Source organism: Schistocerca serialis, chromosome 6, assembly GCF_023864345.2.
Source record: "Schistocerca serialis cubense isolate TAMUIC-IGC-003099 chromosome 6, iqSchSeri2.2, whole genome shotgun sequence".
Lineage (NCBI taxonomy): Eukaryota > Metazoa > Arthropoda > Insecta > Orthoptera > Acrididae > Schistocerca > Schistocerca serialis.
This window is the reverse complement of record NC_064643.1, coordinates 740,637,750-740,646,998: the sequence shown is the minus strand read 5'-3', so window position 1 is coordinate 740,646,998 and position 9,249 is coordinate 740,637,750. Positions and strand designations below refer to the sequence as shown.

Sequence of the window (9,249 nt, the reverse complement as noted above, 5' to 3'; positions counted from 1 at the left end):
CATCCTCCCACTTCCAAAGAAAATTTAAAAGCTAATAATTTACTCTCTCATGCTTCCCTCAATGAACTACTAATTAGTTCTGTATAGCTGGGGGATACGAAATTCCGTAGCAGTACTAGAGTACAGATACAAATACGCATTTTGATGTACTGTTTTTGCTGCAAAATATTACTTGGCACACTAACTATGTACCTTGTCACTAAGACTACAAAGCATACTCAGTGGCAATAAGTGACACAATTCAAAGCAGAAATACGTACTCATTCCGTGACAAGATGTAATGTAGTTGAATATACATTGTATAAAAAGCTACTAACATGGAGTTTTCCGTTAAATGCGGAAAATTAAGGAAAATGAATGTGAAATAAAATAGAGTACGAACAGTAGACCTACAACACATTTAAACTGAGCAGTTCGTAAACGGTTTCGTAGGCAGCAGCAAACGTACCCAGAACACTATGCGTTTCTTTTATATGAAAAACAAAAAAACAAGCAAACAAACATGTAATGATTTACCCCACTCAATATCACGTATGCCTATAAAAATCAAGCAGAATGCAAGTAACACATCTACAATGCCTATTCAGAGAGTGAAATACACACAAGATCGCTATCAGGAACACAATTCTATAAAAATAGCTCCTGTTTACTACGAAACAGAAACCAACATGGTAGATCTGAAATCACCTAATAAGGGAACAAAACGATGAAATGATAAGCTTCCAGCTCTCCAAGTTGCCTGGCAGTGTACTAAGGACGTGTTACCAGAAGTACGCATGTGAGTTTCACACATGGGGCTGCGGCAGAAGTCATGCTACAGAGGCTTTCTCCGTAGTGATGAATGACATGTAACCAAAGAGTACTGCAGTGCGACGCTCATTAGGAGTAATATTCTGTGAATTACTCATCAATGTGTCCTCGTTTTTAAACATCATACGTACAAAAGCATTATGTTCCAGTACCGTCACAGATGGGAAACTGTTATACCGTCAGAGATTCCTTTATTTGTTCAAAAAGTCTTTCTGTTGAAGACACTGACATAAACAAGAGTAGATAATTAGACAAATGAGGAGAGTGCTTATTCCACAATGCTACCGATTTTTCCTGAAGAGACTGGGAAGGGGAATGCTATAGATGAGTAACATCCTCCTGTTGGCAAATCCGGAAAAAAGTAGAATTATGCTGGTGTGCTACCATTTTTAATAATGCATATCTCAAGACCATTTAAACGAAATTTTCAAGGCCATATGGTGAAATAATTAGAGATTCATATCAGAGGAAAAATACTTCGAACGGGGTGAGTTTTGTACGATCTCTTGGCTTGCATGGATACAGCTCACATCAAAGACAATAAGGAAATTTGTTACATTTAGGCATGCTCGTCAGCCAATTTTCACTTCTTTGTCTTTGGGAATAATAAATTTAGCCTATTATTGATATATATAACTAAATGAAATAAGATATTTTTGTTGCAGATCTGTCTTCAATAATTGACCCTCCTTGTCGGAAGTGAAGATCGACAGCATTGCTTCAAAAATGGTGACTAATTCCAGAGACGAGATAACAGCTTCTACACCACTTAATCTGGAAGAGCCTGAGAAGTCTATGGTGAACATACGATATCCGTGCGCATAAACGAGGCTCCTGATCCCAGTACTCAGTGCCAGCCAGAGTGGCCGAGCGGTTCTAGGCGCTACAGTCTGGAACATCGCGACCGCTATGGCCGCAGGCTCCAATCCTGCCTCGGGCGTAGACGTGTGTGATGTCCTTAGGTTAGTTAGGTTTAAGTAGTTCTAAGTTCTAAGGGACTGATGACCTCAGAAGTTAAGTCCCATAGTGCTCAGAGCCATTCGAACCAGTACTCAGAGGAAGATACACATTTTGCACGAGAAAAGAAAATGACGAACTGAGAGCATCCGCACAATTCGAAGAACAACCCCAGGAGGGAACTTCGAAAGAAGGTGCTGTGTATTTATTTCAACTGAGCGTGGGCATGGCTATGAAGATATCCTAATTGGAAAATGAGAAGTTTAAGACTACGTTTCAACATATCGACATAATCTGAGAATGGTGTTTTTAAGGGCATGATATATTTTATTTTAATGTAGGGTGTCCCTGGAGGAATGGTCTGTATTCAGGAATGTGACAGGAAAGATGATTCGCAGCAAAATAGTCAAGTGAATATGATCTGTAAAATGTATACCTTAAGAGCTATTAGCACTTCCTCATGTTCCACACTATGAAACAAGTTTCTTCTACCGCAAGCTCTTTGCTTTCCATATGTTAGGAGGAGGTAGAACATATCAAAACGAAAGAAAATTGTCTAGTAAACATGGACTGTAGAATGTGTACTTAAGGAGATATGAGCACTTGTTCAGCTGAAAAAAAATTTAAAATGTGTCAAATCTTATGGGATTTAACTGCTGAGGTCATCAGTCCCTAAGCTTACACACTACTTAACCTAAATTATCCTAAGGACAAACACTCACACCCATGCCCGAGGGAAGACTCGAACCTCCGCCGGGACCAGCCGCACAATCCATGACTGCAGCGCCTTAGGCCGCTCGGACTTGTTCAGTAGAAGAGATGTGTTCCACAGTAGGGAAAATGAAAAAAATGCTCACAGCTCTTAAGATATGCACTTTAGAGCTCAGGTTTCCAAGCTTTTTTTTCTTGTTCAGATCCACACACGACCTCACAAAATATGGAAACAAAGAGCAAGCAGGAGAAGAGATTTTTTTTTCACAGTATCACAGATGAAGAAGTGCTCATACATCCTAGAATTTGCATTTTAGAGTCCGGGTGCGCTAGACTTTTCTTGGTCCAACTGAATATTGCTGTCACAAATATTAAAAACAACAGTCCTAGATGCAACCTAGCTTTTACCACAATCTAAGGTTCAAGAAGAACAATTGATTGGAATAAATTTCTGTCGTGTCCCTGCATGCTGACAATTTATGCTGGGACACCGAGTATAAAATTAAAGCGGTTTTTTACATATCTTCTAAGTTTGTTAAAGGCAGCTTGACGTTTTAAAGAGCATTATTTAATTAAATTATTTCCTTCTTTGTTGCTGTAAATCTGTCGATCGTGGGAAAGTAAATAAGATCTTTCATCACAGCGGTTTAGCACCATGCAGAAATAGTTTTCTAAATAATATGCAAGAGTGACAAAAAATCGCTACCTTCCAAACGTTTCACTGTCTTTCCTTTAATGGGGAAAAAAGGCAACATGTAATAGGAAAGGATTAAATTAATATATGAAAATCATTGCTTTCAATAAATAATTACTTACCGTTCCGTGATGTATGAAAACGTTGTCTACCGCTACGAAGAGAAAAAATGTATTTTAAATAATTGCACCCAAAAAATTTGTGGAGCTGAGAATAAAACAATGTCGTCACTGCGATTTCTTCAGGAACGATGATTGGTTTGTTGGTCTGCTTGCACTATTTTTAGCTTTTCACTTTCGTATGCTGTAAAACTTGAACAGAATGAATGCTATTTAATCTGAAATAGTCTATATTTTGTGTCATCGCTTAGACGGTGCCTGTTAATCATAATGTTATAACAGCTGTCACCGTCATCTGGTCCCAAATTGCTATTAACCTTCTTTCCGATCTTACTGTCGAGGAACCATCATAACACAAGCAAGACATGCTCTTCTTCTTGCACTAAGATACGTAAGCAGTCCACCAGCTGGACTGGCCGAGCGGTTCTAGGTGCAACAGGGTGGAACCACGTGACCGCTACGGTCGCAGGCTCGAATCTTGCCTCTGGCATGGACGTGTGTGATGTCCTTAGGTTAGTCAGGTTTAAGTAGTTCTAAGTTCTAGGGGACTGATGACCTCAGACGTTAAGTCCCATAGTGCTTAGAGCCATTTTAACCATTTTTGAACGTAAGCAGTCCAGTTGCAAGTCCAATGCGACAACGCTTCTCCCCACACCAGTGCCGGCGGTCCGTTGGCGACTGACCGCAGTGCCTGCAGCTGCAGCTTAGGGACGGCGCTTATCGCTGAAACCACCAGTTTTCAGTTATATAGATTTCTGTCAGCGTCACTTTAACCAGCCTGGTAAATGCGCTCAAAATTGCCTGTTTCTGAAGTAACCGATTTTCGGTTTATGTTTCTAGTATTTCCTGTAGTAAACGTTGAAACCGAACGAAGATGTTGACTCTGTCAGTTTCAAGATACATAGAATCAAAACATTAGAATAAACAGCTAAATAGAAGAAAACTTAACCCCCCCCCCCCCCCCCACCGTTAGTTGCCGTGTTTGACTACTGCAAAAAATCTCCAGTATTCCCGTATAGATTCCAATTTTTTGAAGAACTGCTCAAAAATTATGTTTTTATCGGGGTAGTACCACTGTTTCGACATTACGAATACTCTGTGCAAAAGATGAAAACTGAGGTTTAATATTTCTATTTTTCCTACTAATTTCTCCATTTTCAAGGGATACAAGAAGATAAAGGCATGTTATATAGACAGAGCCAGCAGATCAGCCGCATTTTTATTGTAACTGTAAGTAAAACTTCACTCATACCGCTCATTGTAAAATACTTCTGGTCGCGGTTTGGTGCCAATATGTAATACAAGTGTAACGGGACCGCTCCAGTATTCTATGTAGGTAAATGATCTGGAGGACAATGAGGTGTCGTCGTCGACTAACTGTAGGAGACTACTAGATGACTTAGACAGAATTTCTAATTGCGTCGTGAATGGTAACGATCTCTAAATGTAGAAAATGTTCAAATGTGTTTAAGTTCCTATGTGACCAAACTGCTAAGGTCTTACACACTACTTAAACTAAAATATCATAAGAACAACACACACACACCCATGCCCGAGGGAGGACTCGAACCTCCGGTGGGATGGCAACGAAATCAGTGACATGGCGCCTCTAACCTCGCGGCCCCTCCGCGCGGCTAAACACAGAAAAATGCAAGTTAATGCATATGACTAGGAAAAACAAACCCGTAATATATGATACAGGATTAGCAGTGTGCTGCTTGACGCATATCGACTAAATATCTGGGCGTAAAGTTGGAAAGCGATATGAAATGGAACGATGATATAAGGATTGTAGCAGGTAAAGTGAATGGCCATCTTCGTTTAACTGGGAGAATTTCGGAAAAGTGTGGTTCATCTGTGAAAGAGACTTCATGTAGCACACTTGTGCGATTCATTCTTGAGTGCTACTCCAGCGTTTTGCATTCGCACCAGGTCGGATTAATGGAAGACGTCGACGCAATTCAGAGGCGGGATTTGTTACCGGTGAATTCGAACAACTGGCAAGTATCACGGAGAACTCAAATAAGAATCCGTGGAGGGAAGGCGACGCTTTTGAGAAAATTTATAGAAACGTCATTTGAAGCTGACTACAGTTCTATTTCCGCCAGCGTACATATCGCGTAAGGACCACGGAAATAACATAACAGAAATCAGGGACCGTACGGGGACATACAGACGGTTGTTTCTCCCTCGCTCTATTTGCGAATGGGACAGGAAAGGAAATGACTTTGGCAGCCGGCCGACAATACAAGGCAAGTGGCGTCGAATGCTCCATTGCCGCGCTGGTCGGAGCTGACTTGGCTCCCTGGTAGTCTATTCCTGCAGGCTTGCTGTGAGCAGTTGATTGGCCAGAGCTTGGATCCGGGGCCATGGAGGAGGCTGCCCGGGAGCACGGTTACGAGCCGTTTTGTGCTGTCTTGTTCCTGCAGCATGCTGAGTGCAGTAGCACGGCCTAGAATGCAAATATATGTCTGCGAAGCAGAGAGGTCGTCAGAGGCTGTCAGTACCGAGAGTGCACCACTTGGCACATGAAGAACGGCCCGGACATTGCTTATCTGGTTCACGGGAAGACTGTGCCTGGAGTGGGAAGACGCGACTGCGACTATAGTGCGCGTCATTTACGACGGCGGCCGAGTTTAGGTTAGTTCTGCGCATCTTACGTCTCAAAACACAGTCAGCCAACGAACGACGTTGCCAGAGCTCGACTGCAATGCACAGCACGGACAAGTGTCTTCAGTTTTAGAAACGTTCAGTCCAAAATAAGTAATTGAACAAAAGCAATGTCTTGATAGCACTCCTTCTTTTATAGAAACTTTGGAAAAGCAATCTCTAGAGCAATTGCTTCATATTCTATTAATTCATTAAATCAAAGAAGCAATAAGCCTCCTAATCCAGGTTATAGCAAGGAAAGGTGTTTGTACCATTCTCACGAACCGCTTTTTCGCAATAAAGAACAGCGGTAATTGTTTATTTCCTATTGTACTTCGACTAAACGTGAATAATAATTCATAGTCATACCAACAGTGTTTGTCAGTATTTTGCTTGATAGTTTAGAGTCCTCCAGGATTTCTATTGAACGACAAGTTGCTTTAGTGTAACGGTTAATATGATTGACTGCGCCGGCATGGTAACTCAGTGTGTTTGGTCAGAGAGCTAGCTGCCCTCTGTAATAATAAAACTGAGTTAATGGATCAACAACGAACTAAAATGGGTGTCTTTCGACGTCCGCCCCAAGCAGATAAAACGATCGAAATCGAACAAATGAGATTTTTTTTTTTTAAAAAAAAGAAAGACTGCTAAGTGAAAGGTTCTGAGTTCAAACCTTGTTCGGTGCTTAATATTTTCTTTATTTAAAAACAATATCGAAGTGTCTTACTTCATGAATGTTATGCGTTTGAATGTAATTTTTTGAGATTTCTAGTGCTTTGTCTCTTCATTAAATCATAATAAGTTTTCGGTTTTTCTTATTTTTGTTCTCCAATATTACGCTATGGACTTTTACCTCTGCAAACTCTTGAAAATTTCCTGCAATGGTTTACTACACTTAATGCTCAATAATAACTGCGTTGAACATCGAAACAAAATTAAGTCATCTATGGGGGGAATGTATTAGTCAAGAAGATGTGTAAAAATCAAATTTTTGGGCCAAATAGTTTTTGTGAGATCGAATGATAAGTTTGTCAAAGCAGTCGGAAAACCATGTGTCTGCACAGGCGAGCAGTGAAGTGATGATAAAATCGCGCACAGCGCTGAATGCGGGGAGCACGTCTCTGTAGCAGCGAAAGGGTTAATGCGGCCGTGATGGCTTTACTTCATAAACTGCGCGCTCCCCCCTAAACGTAAGTTTGCGAACTATACTATACTATGGCGCTGCTTCTCTTGGCGCGTGCAACTGGCAATCCAGCAATCTCCCGCGTCTGGGAGGGCATGCGCGAACCGCCAAGATAAAAGAATAGAACTGTAGTGCTATGTGAATGTACACACAACTTCTTCTAGTAGTGTGTAATTAACAGATCTTAATACATTTTATGGATTCTTTGTCACACCGCGGTGGCTTGACTTGGTCTTGTGCTGCTTGCATTTTCAAACTAGTTGTATTTTGAAGCATTTCTGTGTGATAATTACATATCCTCCAGCCACTACCACTCCACTGACATCGTTACTGCTAAATTCCATTGCAACTCTAACCTGGAAATGCATAGCACTCAGGTTTCATTTAAAACAATATATAAATATTTATTCATTGAAATTTTACACTCTTAGGCTAGCGTAGTGAGTATTTTTCTCACAATACCTCCTCGCATGTCCATCACCATATTCCTGCAAAGCCATCAAAACAAATAGGCTCTAGTTTTAGGTGGCACTTTAGCACCGACCATACGAGAAGAATTAATCTCTGCCACCTCAGGCACGGTTTGACTGAACTAAGCCTTCCCAATATTTTTAATCACAGGTTGAGCAGAAAGTAAGCGCCACTGTTCGCGTGTGATTCAGTAAATCGACAACATGATTCTGCTGCCAACAAGCAGAAAGGCAGACACTAACAAGGGGACCGTACCAACTTCCTCCCACCGATTTTATTCTTACAGACAGTGTGTGTAAGGTCATGACTAGTACTTCAACACGGCGCCCGGGTTCCCGGGTTCGATTCCCGGCGGGGTCAGGGATTTTCTCTGCCTCGTGATGACTGTGTGTTGTGTGACGTCCTTAGGTTGGTTAGGTTTAAGTAGTTCTAAGTTCTAGGGGACTGATGACCATAGATGTTAAGTCCCATAGTGCTCAGAGCCATCTGAACCATTTGAAGTACTTCAACATACCTAAATTAGAAGACGCAACTCTCAACAGTTTTCGAGAAAATCGTGTTTGAATATTTCAGGCGTGCTTATATACTTTGTAGCCAATAGCCTTGCCGCAGTGGTAACACCGGTACCCGTCAGATCACCGAAGTTAAGCGCTGGCGGGCTGGGCTAGTACTTGGTTGGGTGACCATCCGGAATGCCGAGCGCTGTTGGCAAGCGGGGTGCACTCAGCCCTTGTGAGGCAAACTGAGGAGCTACTTGAGTGAGACGTAGCGGCTCCGGTCTCTGAAACTGACATAGGGCCGGGAGAGCGGTGTGCTAACCACATGCTCCGTCCGCCCCGATAGCTAAATGGTCAGTGTGACGGATTGCCGTCCTACGGGCCTGGGTTCGATTCCCGGCTGGGTCGGGGATTCTGTCCGCTCAGGGACTGAGTGTTGTGTTGTCTTCATCATCATTTCATACCCATCCGGCGCAGGTCACCCAATGTGGCGTCGAATGTAATAAGACCAGCACCAAGGCGGCCGGACCTGCCCCGTATGGGGCCTCCCGGCTAATAACACCAAACGCTCATTGCCATTATGACCACATGACGCTCCATATTCGCATCCATTTACGCCTGCGGGTTGAGGATGACACGGCGGTCGATCGGTACCGTTGGACCTTCCAAGGACGCCGACACGGTAGCTCAGCGTGCTCGGCCAGAGGGTTAGCCACCCTCTGTAATAAAAAAAAAACTGAGTGAACGGATCAACAAAGAACCTGAACAGCTGTCCGCCACGAACAAATTCATCGACCAATATAGAGCAAAATGAGATTTAAGAAAAAGAAAAAAAGACCTGCTTGGACGGAGTTTAGTTTTTTAGTTTATATACATTACATTGTTGATAGAATTCATGGTGTCCGCGACCGGGCGAGCAGGCGTCTAGTTCCATAAGCGCTATGTCTCTGTACCAAATCTAGTTATCGGTAATGTTTTTGTTTTTCGTTCCCACGTAAGTTTTTGAAGATGGAAATGAATGCCAACTTGCAGTACCAAAGTAATTTCCCCAAAATATACTCCAATAATGCAGGAACGCGACGTTTATTTTTACAGGTTGGTGAAGAACCTTGCCAAACGACTGCTGATTATCGTGGCATGACATTAGCAGACACGGCA

At 42.3% G+C, this 9,249-nt stretch overlaps 1 pseudogene; it reads left to right on the top strand.

Annotated features, from left to right (window-relative positions):
• Positions 1–8,187: 8,187 nt before the first annotated feature.
• Positions 8,188–8,305, top strand: LOC126485250 (5S ribosomal RNA; annotated as a pseudogene).
• Positions 8,306–9,249: the final 944 nt, after the last annotated feature.